Source organism: Hesperophylax consimilis, chromosome 4 (genome assembly GCF_061612785.1).
Source record: "Hesperophylax consimilis isolate HC1 chromosome 4, BYU_Hcon_1.0, whole genome shotgun sequence".
Classification (NCBI taxonomy): Eukaryota; Metazoa; Arthropoda; class Insecta; order Trichoptera; family Limnephilidae; genus Hesperophylax; species Hesperophylax consimilis.
The window spans coordinates 24,177,872-24,194,183 of record NC_142839.1 but is presented as its reverse complement, the minus strand read 5'-3'; the positions used below and the strand labels follow the sequence as shown (position 1 = coordinate 24,194,183).

General features: G+C 33.9%; 1 protein-coding gene across 1 annotated transcript in view; it reads left to right on the top strand.

The window, feature by feature from the left end:
* The first annotated feature begins 1,005 nt into the window (after positions 1 to 1,005).
* LOC149424398 (tyrosine-protein kinase transmembrane receptor Ror-like) overlaps positions 1,006 to 16,312 on the top strand; it is a 252,480-nt gene continuing 237,173 nt past the window's right edge. The window contains exon 1 of the mRNA XM_089651529.1: positions 1,006 to 1,338. The gene's annotated coding sequence lies outside the window, so the exon portion shown is untranslated. The remainder of the gene's footprint in view (positions 1,339 to 16,312) is intronic.

The window sequence follows — 16,312 nt, the reverse complement described above, 5'->3', positions numbered from 1 at the left end:
ATTTGAACAATTCATCAAATTTCAACGTTCATTTTCAAGTTCTGTGAAAGATTTTTTCAAGTTCTGTTTTTATTTCAGTTTTTTCAAGCAACTACCCTATGCTGATATAATAAAAGAACTTGAATAGGACTTTCACAGAACCCGGAAATCAACATTGAAATTCGATGAATTGCTCAAATCCTCCGAAACAACCCGTCCTTAGTCTTGTATGAAAACGAAAAAATCATAAGATACTAGAATGATGACGTCACTTAGAACCTATTTCTTGTACTACTACTACAATTGTTTAGTTTTCATCCAGGTAGTCCGCACAACGCACATTCCCAACTAGCAAATAATTAATTAATTCGTTAAAGGGGAAAAATACAGTGCATGATAAATTTTTTAATGCAATAATATGTTCAGAAATTTCCATTAGATTTCAACCATCGCTTGATGCTTGTTGCACTCATCTAGCTCGCCTTTCGAAGTCTGGACATGCTGGAGACTCCAGAATTTTTACTGCAAAACTTCAGAAAATCTAATTTATACTTTATATTACGTATACAAACGAGTAAGTAAGATTTTCGGGCGCCAACCTTTAAAGGCATTGAACTATAGATGTGTACATACCTACCTCCATACTTACAATTATTGGCTTTTCAACGTTCAATTTGTGTTTCATGTCCTTTAATTCAAACCGCCTAGTATCTCCGATTCGCAAACAAATTTTCCGAATTCTGTCTTCCTCCCCCGTAGTGAAAATGCCCCTCCCTCCGCCGCTCACCCGACCCCGCATCATCCATTGAACATTGTATTATCATCAACAGAATTACAAACAAGGAACCGCAAATTCAGTAAGGAAACAATCTTCAAAAAGCGCCAACTTTAGATACTACAGTTAAAAATTCATTACTGATAGGTATATCTCTTTTTGTGTGTGAGTATGATTTAGCTTACCTCTCGCTCCCGGCTCACTTCCTCAAAAGTCCCATAACTTCAGTCGCTACGCAACCATCCTGGCGAGCGAGGCTTCGTCGAGTATTTTGCTCTGATATTCACAGAATTATTTTCGCAAACACGGAAAAGTTTTTCAAGTAAAAAAAACTAATTTTATTTAAATTGGAGTGACGTGAATTACGTACGCAGATATGTTGAAGTGTTAAAGAGTGTCTCGTTTAGTAACATCGATATTGTGTTGATGACAAATAAAAAAATTGTAAACCCATTTTTTTATGAAACTAAAAGGTAGTGAAACGTGTCGTTTAAGTCGTCAATTCATGTGTTAACTTACTTTGGTGAAGTTTTTCCTTACTACATTGTGATTGCAGTTAAAATTCAACTTTTTCACATTTCTGGGTAAGAATTTATAAAATTTGAATTACTTGATAATTGAGCATATCATATGATAGAAATATATTATGATCAAAGGTTGAACAGAAGATAAATATTTTGGTTGGACTTGTGAGTGTGCAGCTTAATAAGCAATAAAAAATTATAAAAATATATTAATTTGTAATGAAATTAATTAATAATTATTATACTATACGCTACCTTAAAAATGATTTTATTTTTTATTTAAATCTATAGCGCAATAAGTGACCAGCAGCCATTGAGTTATGTATCCACTGGAGTGATTTTCTGGCATATTTTGCCATTTTTCAAAAACATTAATGTAATAATGCGCCATATTTATAGGACCTAAAATTATGGAATGAACGTCGAAATCTAGGTGGATTCACTGGTTTTAAACTGCAGTAAACAGTTTCATACATTTTTGTATTAATATTTTGAAGAATGGTATTAATGAAATAATATGGTAAATGTATATAGAGGGTGTCCGGGGGTTAAGTGCACTAACTTTGGTAGGTGATTCTATACGATGGTAAAAGAAAAAAAACTTTTTTCGAAATCAGTTTTTTTTCCCATACTAAAATATTTTTTCATAGAATAATCTTTATTTTCACATACAAACAATCCAACTTTTTTACATAAGAACTACCTTAAAACTTTGGAATTTTGATAAAAGTTCTTTTTCTTTTATACTTCTAAAATCATGTAGAATCACCACCAAAAGTTAGTGCACTTTACCCCCGGCACCTGTATATGACGACAAGCACTCCAGTGGATATACAATCTACATTCCTTGCAAAATCAGTGTAAAATATTGTTCGGGAAGTAGGAAGGGGGGTGTGGTGGCTGTCGATGTCGCCCAAATCCTCCCGACCGCGAACGGACTCAACGAATGGAGTCGCCGGTGACTGCCCGCCACAAAACATAAGCCACCGCCCGGAAAATTGGCAAACTTCAAGTGCTGCTTGTTTTTTTTTAATAAACGCCAATTTACACGACTAATGATTGTGGTAAAGCCCTAATTACCGATGAAAGTTTATTCCAATGGTTTTCCTATTTTTTCCGGTACGACTTGTATAATATCTCAGGGTGCAGGTCGGCATTTTGACGTTATCGCCGGAGACACGTGCCCAGCGAATGCTTGTAACCGACTGAAGCCCGCGGTATCTCACAGCGGACAATGAACCGATATAAGTGGCCCATACTTTGAATGCCAGTGTTGGCTCTATCTATATACCCCAAATGCCAGCCGAAAAGAATAGGTATATACATTTCATAAAATAGAAAAGTAGCTAAGCCCAAAAATGTACTTACATATATTTTTTTATAAAAAATTTTAAACGGTCCGCGACCCTAGAACAAGGGGGAAAAGATCAGATGAGACATATTATGGGAAATTTAATATTAAAATGTTGAATTCTTAATTTCCCCCTAGCGGAGAAAACTTTGGCATATTTTTGCCGCGCATAAACTAATTAACTTTGGTCCAATGTTTTTCTTTTTAATATGATTTGTCATTAAGGCCCTGCAGTAAGTTTTCCAAGATGGTTTGAAAGGGAGATTTGTAAATACGGGTTCCATGATAACTCAACACAGTGACAATTCAACACACCTTTAAAAAGTGATATAAAGCACAGACATAGGAATTAATAGACGAGAAGATAAAGGCGAGGGGTAAAATCAACTGTTGAAGAACGAAGGGAGTGAAGATGACTGTGATTCGTCAATAAATCAATCTGACAGTAAATAGGCATCTCGCATTATAATATCACCATTTACTTCTTAAAAGTAAAATCTGCTTTGAATGAATAGACATTTTACATGGGAGCGCAAATTACTCGCCACGTTATGAACAAATTTGCGAAGTCCAAATTCGGCAAAGTAAGGCAGCTTCTATATTCAGAGTCGTAGTTAGTTTCAGAGTATTTAGTTAAGACACTTTTATAAATGTTCATAATTTACTTCCCAGCAACCAACCAGCTTTGTGTTTCGCGTCCAGACGTTTCTCGATGTGATAGTAACAACTGATTCATATTATACGATGTGAATATGCTTAAAATAAAATAAAATAATGCTTATATATGGAATGTAATACGACAATTGGGTTTATTCTCTTTTTTCGCATCTATTTTTACCAGTTTTCATAGTACAAGTAAACATTTTGCCGTGTTATTTCGTAAAATGAACCGATGATGCCTCGACCATAGTTCGCACAAGAATGATGACGTCACGTTTTCAAATATCACTTGAGGCCATACGCGAGCCCAGCCGGCTCAATGGAACCGGTATGGGGAGTGGGGATAATACGCTTTTAATCACTTAGGGCAGGTCTACTAATATTCATATGTCTATGGATATAAAGTCATTAGAAACGATTTTTTTGATTTAAACCTAACCTAACCTAATCTACTTAACCCAATTAATATAGTTTTTGTTTCATCACTTTCCATAACTTTATATAACTTTTTAAACATGTGATGAATTATCATTTTGATGATTTATCCAGTCACCGTAAATACGAATGTTAGAGGGAGCGCGCTAATATTAAAAAAAACCGGTAATAATTAAGCGAAAATGGTGAAAATATTTAATAAAACTCGACTCGTTTAAAATAGAACAAAAATCTTTCCACAAATGCTTTCGTTGCAAAGATACACTATGAATTTTTTCATGCCTATAACATATTAAATAACGGAACGAAACGTGTTTTAAATAGTTTTTGGAGGTTACTTTGCAGTTTTTTTCTATCGAGGGAATTTCATATAATTAACGTTTCGGCATAACAAATGTACAGATCTTAAAAAGTAACATATATTTTTTTTGGATTTTAAAAACATAAATGGTTTGAAACTAGTTATAAATCGGTAGAAATTTGGTATGCGGGGGCTTAAGTAACGAAACGTTTTATCATCTTCCATATTTGAACAAAATGTACTTTGAGGCAATCTACCATCGTAATATGATATTCATAGCAATATGTTCCATATTTGAACAAAATGTACTTTGAGGCAATCTACCATCGTAATATGATATTCATAGCAATATGTTCCATATTTGAACAAAATATTTTTTGAGGCGATCGACCATCGTAATATGATATTCATAGCAATATATACTCGCATGTTTGAACGAAATGTACTTTGAGATCATAGACATATGAATATTAGTAGACCTGCCCTAAGTGATTAAAAGCGTATTATCCCCACTCCCCATACCGGTTCCATTGGAGCCGGCTGTGCTCGCGTATGGCCTCAAGTGAAATTTGAAAACGTGACGTGATCATTCTTGTGCGAACTATGGTCGAGGCATCATCGGTTCATTTTACGAAATAACACGGCAAAATGTTGACTTGTACTATGAAAACTTGTAAAAATAGATGTGAAAAAGAGAATAAACCCAATTGTCGTATTACATTCCATATATAAGCATTATTTTACTTTATTTTAAGCATATTCACATCGTATAATATGAATCAGTTGTTACTATCACATCGAGAAACGTCTGGACGCGAAACACAAAGCTGGTTGGTTGCTGGGAAGTAAATTATGAACATTTATAAAAGTGTCTTAACTAAATACTTAAACGAAATATTCGACTGTGAAAATAGAACCGAATTTTTTCGCCGAATTTGGACTTCGCAAATTTGTTCATAACGTGGCGAGTAATTTGCGCTCCCATGTAAAAATGTCTATTCATTCAAAAGCAGATTTTACTTTTAAGTACTAAATGGTGATATTATAATGCGAGATGCCTATTTACTGTCAGATTGATTTATTGACGAATCACAGTCAGCTTCACTCCCTTCGTTCTTCAACAGTTGATTTTACCCCTCGCCATTATCTTCTCGTCTATTAATTCCTATGTCTGTGTTTGAGATACAAATATCGATGTTCATAGTGGTTCATATTTCAATTTTTTTTTCCATAATTCGCAAAAAAAAATGGGACTTAATCACGGGTCGGTATAAAATAAGCATGATATCGAGTGAGCTTTTATTTCTATTGGAGCCCGTACATGTACATGCATCGGTGCGGCATGGGAGCGGTATTGCGTGCTTCCATTGCTCGCATTCTTACTTCACTCGGTTTATGTCGATTCATGAGGGAGCCGCCTAAGCAATTATGTTTACACGTATGCATATTTAGCGTGCTGGTAGACTGGTGCCAGCAGCAACATTGCAGAGGCTGCCGGGTGGTTTTTGCCATTGATATTATGTTTCCACCATACTGTCTGGCTGCACGAACCGGTTGTGTGTTCCCTCCCAAACTCGAACACGTACAATAGAAAATTGAATATTAATTGTAACATAATTACATTTTTTAAACTATGTGCCATAGAATATCGATCCCTTCCGATATGAAACTAGCTACAAGAAAATTAATGTGAGCTTCAAAGGAGATAATAAAAAATTTCGCGCTTATAAAATTAATTGTTATTTTTTTCTTATTTCTTTTACACAATTTAAAATTAACTGTTCAGTTTTTAATATTTATTTTACATTATTACATATTATTTTACAGGCTCCTTGGAAAAATAGTGCCACGTTAATTATTTTTAACAATATTTTATGTTTGTTAGGAATTGTTATTAAATTAATTGCCTATTTGACTGGCTATGACCCTGGTTTGCGTGTTGCCGGGACGATCCGGTGCCGGGGCCGTTGCATTGTGCCACCTTGCGCATATTGCCATATACTCGTATATACAAATCAGCACCGGCCGAAGAAAACCAGCTGGTACAGCCATCGAGTCTGCTATCACCCTAACATGTTGTTTTTAACGCCACTTCCTCCAAGGGTAAATTAACACATTGTAGTCGGGCGCTTCAAACAATAGAATCTAGCCTATAGCGGGTGTTTTTCGCGAATAGTGCAAAAATATATCGCTTCAGCTAAATCTTCACCAGAATGGGCAGACAAATTATCGGCGAATATTTCCTCATCACTTTCGTTATTATCTGAAGACATTTTTGAAGGTTAAAGAAAATATCAATTAAATAAATTCCACTAAAAAAACACGTCTGTTTTGTAACTCTGTATATCATAACTAAAGCACGTGTATATTAGCGCCACTCTATCTTCACATGTAACGAGTTCCGGGAAAATTCATTCAGGAAATGATTATTGTAATAACATCCTCGGGATTATCTCATAAAAGTAAAGGTCCAATGAATTCATAAATAACACTTCATAAAAATATAATAGGTACTCATATTCCCAGTACAACTAACAAACAATCTTTGAAATTTAACACGATAAAATTTCCTAATTATTGCAAGAGTATGTGTGTACATAAACGAAACAACGGCTTATCTTTTTTTGTTATATGTGTGTGTAGTTTGTAATGTCTTCAAGCGTTAAGATTAAATAGTAACGGGAAATGATAATAATAATTTACCTTCCTCGCCTTTGAAGTGGAGCCGGCGTAAAGGGTATTTTTACCCGTCCCGCCGATAAGCACCAGTCGGCCGCGCGGGTAAAAATACCATTCCCGCTCATAGTGTGTTAATAGTCAGTACGCCACAAATAACTGCGCTGACAATTTGCGACAACGTTCACAATCATAGATCAATTTTTTGTTATAATACATATTACAATAAAATCATAAGCTTCTCATCTCACTAGGGAATTCTTGTGACGAGATGTGCAGCTTTACAATAATATTTAAAAAAAATTAAATACATGTGAACTAATGAAAATATAAACCAACAAAATTGTTGTAAAAATAAACACTACATTTATTTAAAATAAAATTACAGTTGGGCAGTGTGTTTAAAGTTGGCAACACTCACATCTTACTGACTAAATAAGTATTATAAAGTAAAAGTGCTGGCTTATCAGCCACAATCATACTGACAATGACAAGAGGGATACTATAAATGATTATTAACAATAAAAAAATTAAGACAAAAACAGGTAAATATAGACAGTTAAGTAATAATAAGTACATAATAGTAAGTAAATAAATGTAAGTAAACAAATGTAAGTAAATAAATATAAGTAAATAAATTTAAATAACATGAATAAGCAAATTAAGAACACAAAAATACTTTTTCAATTAAATATGTAGGTACTAACATATACTAAGTAAATAATAAAATGTAAGTTAAGCAGATGATAATAAGTACACTAAGTCGATAATTATTAGGTAAGTAAAAAATAATGACAAGCAAATTTAGAATGTATCTAATAATAAATAAATAAGTAAGTTACATAATAGTAAGTAAAGATGGATAAAATCGAAAATAGGATTTCCACACTGATTTATGACGTAAGCGACAATATGGATAATCTATTAAATGTTAGGTATATAATATAGGTAGAGGAGACCTGTCCAAAACCGTATAGCTAAGGCAGAAGCTCTGTAGTTCAGTAATTAAAAATAAGATAAGGTTGATAGTAATTATTTTTATTAATAAATTTAATAAGGAACAAAACATAATAGAAAAATTTACGAAAATCTTATTCGTAAATGTATTTAAAAAAAAACAAAACCTCCAATTTTTCCGGTTTTGCCCCGGGGGGTGGGTAAAACCGTATACCATATACAGTTTCTCAGTTTTGTTGAAATTATGCACTATTTTGTTGGATTCCGCCAACTCGAATGCTAAGCTTCGAAGATCTTTGTAAGTTATCCCAAATAGGCGACGTTCCATGGTAAGAACGTGACCAACGAGTGATTTCGGCACTCCGTAGATTTCTGATACTTTTAGGTAACCCATAGTTCCTGGGACGACACTCTAATTTTTTGCGTATTCTAGTCTTGACTTGTAGTTTTTCTTTGGTAATTACGAGGCATGATGATAACGTCTGTAAACACATAAAAAAATGCTTCAACGAAAATACTCCTGGTCAAAATCGTATACTGGCCGGTTTTACCCCGTACGGTTGTGCCCGAGAAATTTCTATTCACACATTCTTTCACAAATGTTAAACTTTTAACGAAAATCACCCAAATGTTTTACTTAATCAAATTTAAAATATACATAATTATAGTATGTGATATGTCACTCACCTGCAAATGATATAAACTTCACTATTAATTATTTCAATAACTGTAAAATTAGATCAGATCACCGAAAAACTTAATAAGCGTTTTATCTCGCCAGCGGGCAGGCTTGTTTTAACAAGTTTCTGCTGACTTGCGTTGATTTGGGGGCTTAACATGGGCGGAAGTCATGGCGGGAATATTTAAAGAAATAAAGCTTTTATAGAGAAATACGGTTTTACCCCGGTATACGGTTTTGTACAGGTCTCCCCTAGGTACCTACTCTTATAAATCTCCGTTTTCCAATACAACGATTTCTAAATAAAATTACTTAATTAAATCCAATTTTAGAAAAAAACTTTTTCTTTAATGTGAAGTCCTACAACAGTCCCACCTGCTCCCAACCGCCTGGAGCCAGGGAGACTATGGCATCCCCAATTGGGGTATATTATGAGGCTGAAGGTAGTGGGGAGGGGAAGGGGATGGCTATTTAGATCTGGTCACCAAAAACGGAAAAAGTCATTTCAAGCAACGTTTCAATTTTGAATGGTGCTCCTATACCACGGCGATACTGAGAGTATCTTCCACTCTGGAACGTGCTGCAAATATACTATATAATATTTTTTTAAATGAATAATTTATGAAATAACACAAATTAATCAAATAAAATTCACTTGCCTACTCCGGGATTTAAACCCGCGACCTCCAGCTTGCTAGTCGAGAGCCTTATCCCGTAAATAAATTAATTTTGCTTACATTTCGCACAATGATTACTATTACAAATTGTTATAAGTTTATACTAGGTACCAAGTTTTAGGCGCAAGTTTTATTGTGAAGAATTTGGTTGCATCATGCATAAAAAATGGTTAAGTATGTGTGGTAATATATCACCGACGTGTCGTTTAATTAAGGCGCGGCCCTGGTTTATTGTACAGACCTGTGGTTGAGTTTGCTCTATCAAATCTCTAAAATAAATCGGGAATCTTAATGACATAAGTGATGAAATCGTATAAAAACAATATTCGACGCGCGGCCCAGCGTAATGAATGGACCTACGGTTGACTTTGCCCTAGCAGGCCCAGAAAATTGATCTTTCCATGGGATTATTTTAATTATTTCTGAAGAACGTGGACTCGATTATACGATTTTAGAAAAGCCTTTGATACAGTTTCCCATAAAATTCTTATTTGGAAACTAGAAAAGCTTGGTATACGGGGAAACATATAAGCCTGATTTAAGATCTATCTTACCGGTAGACAACAAATTGTTAAAATAAAATCCACCCAATCAGAAAAAACTAATGCAACAAGTGGAGTCCCACAAGGTTCACACCTTGGTCCAATATTGTTTATAAATGATATTACAAAAATATTTCATAATGTGTGTAATATCTTACTTTTAGCTGATGACTGACGAAAATTTTAGAATTGTTCAAAATATTTATCATTGTAATATTGTTCAAGATTATATCAACAAATTGTTAATTTGGCGCAAAACAGACTTTACTTAAATATCTCAAAATGTCAAATAGTCAGATTTTTTCGAATAAAATCCAGTGATCTTTAATTACAACATTGAAAACAATACTCTTGAGACATTTACACAAATTAAAGACTTAGGCATCAAATCTTTCTGGTGTTACAAATGTTGGGATTTATAACTAGGTTAACTAGAAATTTCAACAATATTAAGTTTATTAAGCTGTTATAATTTTCCTTTATTAGAAGTCAAATTCAGTACGATTCTGTCATACGGAAAGTATATTACAATAGTCATGTACAAGCTATTGAAAGAATACAAGATAAATTCTTACGTTTTCTAAGTTTAAAAATGGGTTTTTCAGCGATTTTGTTGAACTGCAACATTAAACCCCCATAATACATGACGTATAATGTCGCCTTAATAACGCGCATATTTTTTTAAAAACCATTTGTTTACGAAAGCCAAAACATCTTCCATCAATACCCGTTCATATACCTACCAAAGGCTACAGGCCATCTAGGATTTCATTGTATAAATAAATGGCTTCAGTGTTTTGTAATTATGAAATTAATTAATTAACCGCACCATAATTTGCTTTTGAAGAAAACCTTGCACAGTTTTTCCTCGAATATGTATTACTGGGCTGATACTCAAGATGATGAAATTTATGTTTGAAGTATTTTGTTTTAGTATTAAACCTCAAAGTATTGGCAGTTTTAATTTTATCGCTTGACAAAATTCTGAATTTTGAAGATGATGAAGTCTTCACATCAATATTAAAGAGAAGGGTCGTTATTAAACAGATTATTCGGAGATTATTGGTTAGAGAAAGAAAATATTGAAAATCTTATGAAATAATATTAAATAGCCGCGTTTGTAAAGTTTTTTTTGTTTGTTGTTTGTTTGCAATCCAACGTAGTTATCCTATCATACACGCGTACGGCTATTTTTTATCAAGGTACTGTTAAAAATGTGACTACATGACCCTTTCATAATAAAATATTAGTCATTCGGAATATATCTGAATTTGTGTTCACTCATGTGTCCTTTTCCAAATGAATTTAATGGACGAGATGCGACGATATTATTTTTAAGAACACGTGTTCCGACTTACATATTTGTGCTTTACAGATAGTTTGTCTCATCATTCGTTATCAGTTTTAACAGGAAAACGTATAATTTGACCAGATTTTTAATAAATTAACAATATTTCATATCTGAGGTTACGGATTCAAATCACAGCATGCACAAGTAAATTTTGTTTGATTATTTTTTGTTATTTCATAATTTACTCATTTAAAATAATATATAGTACCTACATACTTGCGGCACGTCACAGATTGGAAGATACTCTCAGTATCGCCTTGGTGTAAGACCACCATTCATAATTGAAACGTTGCTTGAAATAGCTTTGTTCGTGTTTGGTGACCAGAGCTGAATAGCCAGGTACTTCCCCGCCCTCTTCTTTCCCTCACCACTACCATCAGCCTCAAAATATACCCCAATTGAAGATGACATAGTCCCACGGGTTCCAGACGGTTGGGAGTATTTGAGCGGTTTCACATAAAAAATAAATTGAAGTTATAATTTTATTTAAGATATGAAATAAAAGAAATAATTTTTTATAATAATTTAAATGAAATGAATGACGGAAAGGTTACAATTCCAGACTCTTTCATTAACAACTTACCACAGCATTAAAATTATACTGGCTTATTATACCTATTATGTACAGTGGATTATACCTTTATTATATTAACTGATTATACCTTTATCATACTAACTGCTTTATGTATTTAGGTGATTACGTATTTTAAAAATAGGATTCTGCTGATTATAACTTAACAGCCTATTTAAGTAATTAGGTGATTGAGAGCTAATGGAAATAAATCACTGTTCGATATCTATTCAATATTCCTCCTTTATTTTTGAACCTCACTCCGCATTCGCTAACTGAAGCCTTTTTAGATTTGTTTAAAATATAATGTCATCAAAGTACAGGTAAACCATTTAAGAGAGAACACGTATGAATGTATTTCTGTACACCGGTAGCATCGAAAGTTTAGAAAAAGTTTTTCGAACTTATTTGGAATACCCGCCACAGTCCCCTCTTACCCCACAAATTCATAAAGACAATTCAGTTGGAAGTAGCAAAATAATATATTCATGATTGAATCCTCAAAATATTAAAATAAAATTTGAAAACTATGGACTTATCGGCGTTAATGATAATGATACTTTTTTTTACCCAATTGAAAAATCTTCGCTTCTCTTCCTAGAATAAATACTATTTGAGGACGGTACCAAATCGTCAAAAATTGCCAACTCCTTGAGCATAACCATACATCGCAATCGTGAAAGCATCTTTTATTGTCATTTGCGAGCTGTGTCACGTGTTTGGTCATTATTCAATCGATGTTTTTGTTCAACCGTTCGTCGTTTAAACCTCCATCATAATGATATTTGAACCCAAGCCTTGTCGAAATTGCCTGCCTCATCACCGTATGTACATATTTGAGGTGAAATCACGGCAACTCAAACTACCCACAATAGTTGCCAAAGCAATACCTGTTACAACTGTTCTCGTGTATTATTTCCTCAAAACAAAATGTCAAATCATCAAAGACAAACGCGAAATTTATAATTCCTAACTGTAATACACGTTCACAATCGGTAATGAACACAATATCATTTAGTATTTTTACAGTAGTATTTTTATTAAGATTTTAAATATGAAATTAAATAAACATGCAAAATTTCTACAAAATTTATTTTTTGGGTTTTGTACTTGCAGTAGGTAGGTACTCGTCGAACTTTTTTTTTTTAAGTCGGAGGCGGTTTACTTACGTTCCCCGCGAGCACTTAGGCCATAGGCCCATTGTACTATTAACTCGTCGAACTTAGTAATTACATTATTATATTTGATTTTATATAATGAAAAAATGGATTTCTTCGAATTAAACACAAAAACAATAAATAAAAAACTACGACAGATGACAACTGTCAAATAATAATGTGCGATGTCCCATAGATATTCCAAATCTATACGAAAATTGGTACCAAACATTGATGATGTTTCTCTATGGTACAAAAATAGAACATGTCATTTTTTCATCCCGAATCACCAGGAACAAGCTGGATGATGAAAGTATCGAATACAAGCCCAATAACTCAATTATCATAAACCTCATAATGAAGTAAACAAGCATTTACAAATTACGGTCCAAAAGGTCATCCAAAATTGTCATTTATTTGTCAAATAAATACTATTGAAAATCTAACGATAGGATTGGTAAATAGTAAATAAATTACTTATAGATACCCACCCAATACCAGATTGAAAACAGTCAAGTCATCAATATTTTTGATTTATTTGTATACACGGTGTCCGCAAAGAAATAAATGCTTATTTCTATTTTTCGGAGAGTCAATACTGACTACGGAATACTCCGACAATATTTATACGAAAATCTAGATTAGTATTAATCTGTATGTAAGGATGTAATGGCCAACCTTATGATTCCAAAGATAGCCTCATTTTTAATGTCAGTGCCATACAGATTTTTCTTAAAAAAATGATAACTCCTTCTTGTACACGCAATTGCTTCATACGAAATTTTATAGCATAATAATGATCAGCAGAATCCATTTCTAGCCAAAAAAATGCCCTTGAAAATTCAAGTCTCTATGTCTATGAAAGGCGATTTCCAGCCCACTGTGCGGCGGTTGGGACATGATGCTCTATGTGTTGTAGATTCACCAGTTTATTGCTTATACTACGAGATTCCGAACACCGTGTATTTCTAACTAATCGCAATTGTAGTTTATCAGTTCGTTATTTAACTTTATTTAATTATTTAACAATCGTCCTTGAAAACTAAAGAATTGTTTTTGAAATAAAATATTGAACGATAACAACTCGATTTCTGTTTACCAATGCCTTCGGGAGAAGTCTGAAATAACTGTCTCAAAGATAACTTTCACCGTCGCCATTTTCCTAGTGCAATCGCCATTGATATTACAATACTAAAAACAAATTAATTCAACACATTTTTAAAAATAGTAGGTGGTTGTACCATGTCACTGTTTCCAATTGACTAATTAATAATTCAATTTCATAGCCTGAAAAAATAAACAGGGAATTACTTTTTATTGTAAATAATTGTAGTAGTACCCGCAGTAGACATTCATTCATACGCAGATAGGTACATTTATACTAGTAGTACATGAAAAATACATTACATGGATACAATTTATATCGCCACAGAAGTCCTGAATAAACCGGGTAACAAACCAATACAGGGCAACAATTCCCCGTGGGCACATTTTTCAGACTTTAAAAGTTTTCCAACACCGGGACGTTTTCCCAGGTTTTACTGAATATTGAAAGGACTTTCTCTCAACTAAGTGTGTTTCCGCTGAAAAACCTTTTTATTAAAAAAATAAAGTGAAGTGTAAATTTAAGCTACTAACTAACTAACTAACCATCACGCCGTTTCTCCGCAGGGGTAGGCAGAAAGGACGGACCGCCAAACAACTCGGTCTTGGCACACACTCCTTGCCTCATTCACATTCATACATCGTCTCATACCTACTATTCTGACACTTGACATGGCCCGACTCAAGTATCTGATTCACTTGGTCGTGCCATGTCTTCCTCGGGCGTCCCCGACTTCTGCTACCATTCACATTTGCATCGTATATTCTCCTAACACTCCTTTCTTCGCTCATTCGCTCTACATGCCCAAACCATCTAAGCGTCCCTTTCTTGATCTTACTCATTACGCTTACATCAACCTTGCACTCTTTGCGGATCTCCACATTCCTTACACGATCATACATGGTTTTAATATAAATATTAACATAAGATATTTTAAATAAAATAAGTTAATTTGTATAAACCACTATTTAATCAAAAAGGACCAATCTTCTTCAAAGATCTATCTTTGAGGATGGAAAAAAATGTCAAAAAGTGAATATAATTTACAAGGGTAACGTAATGGTTTATTGAATTTGAGTTTTTCCTCTGGAATCGAGATTAAATTGCTTTTTCGATATTATGCATTCGCGTCTGTCGCGAACAGCAATGTTCGCCATTTTTTACAAGTAATTTTACAAAAAAAACATCTCGAAAAAGTGAACTATTGTGAGAAAACATATATTCCATTATTTTTTTAATATGAACCACACACTTCGAGTCTCTACTGCGCGAAGTCAGTGGTGCTAATTAAGGCACCCTTATTTTTTTACATTAAATATGAAATAATTTAACTTTTTTTTAACAAGGACAGCATTCCCACCTGATGCAATAAAGATTCTCGAAAACGCACTGCACAGAGTTGAGGGTAAGTTGGGGCTCCAGACCAGAGCTGGCTGTCAAATTCAACGGTAGGCGTGAGGCGCACTTGCGATTTGTACAGGGTCAGCAGTTGTGTACTATTATTCTGCACTCAAATAAATCAACTTAAATTAATTATTGATCATTAGAAACATTGCTCTTATTACTTTAATTATAGCAATTATTACACGACGAGCACGAATAGCTCATGTAACCCTTTCCGTTGTTATGGCCGATTCTTTGGTCGCACAGTGAATTTCGAGGCTCCTATCTGGCCCCCCTCCCCTCTCGATGACGTAAGCGTACTAACAAACAACGGACAATTGTCTATTTTTGTAATACACACGTCACTTTGCTCCACAACCCTTGGGCCACGAGATATATTTAAATATGTGGCGACAACAAAAGCATTTCATCGCTAACTATGGCGGGACCTTAGTATGGTAGCCTGTTTAAATAGACTAAAAATATTTTAAGGAAAAGCGTAATAAATAAATTAAACTGCGCCTAAGGTGAGTTTTAGGGATATTCATGTAGGATCAAATCGCAAAACAATACGAAACTTTGGAGTTCATTTTTCTGAAATTATATAACTAAATCCTCTTTTCCGTAAGTTTAATTTTTTGGTTTATAATATTCATTTTACCAGAGAAACCTCGTAGATTCTCAGGGTACATAAGCATGCATCCAGAATTAATCCGTACTATCTAAAATCAAGGCGTGGAAACTTAGACTGAATTATTATGTTTCTTTAGCCAAGTAAGTAATTTATTCCAACAAAGCGATAGATCAGTATAGAGTTATCGCCGCAGGCGAATCGTTCGACAGACGTTGCATAATGCATATTCATCAATGCCACATTACTGTACACATTGTATAATAATATTTAGTAACTTGTTTTAAAGCGCACCAAGCAACAAGCACCAGAAAATAGTCTAATTTTAGATAATGCACGACACATCAACGAAGAAAAGTGAGTACCTACGGCTTTTTTTATCTAGATGCTGTTAAAATGTGACTGCATGGCCGTTTTCTAATAAAATATCAGAATATTAGATTCAGAATATATCTATCTGCCCAGGTGGCCTTGGCCGAATAAATATAATGAACGAGAGGCGAAAATATTATTTTTTGGAGAACACGTGTTCCGACTTCCTCATAACATATTCGCGCT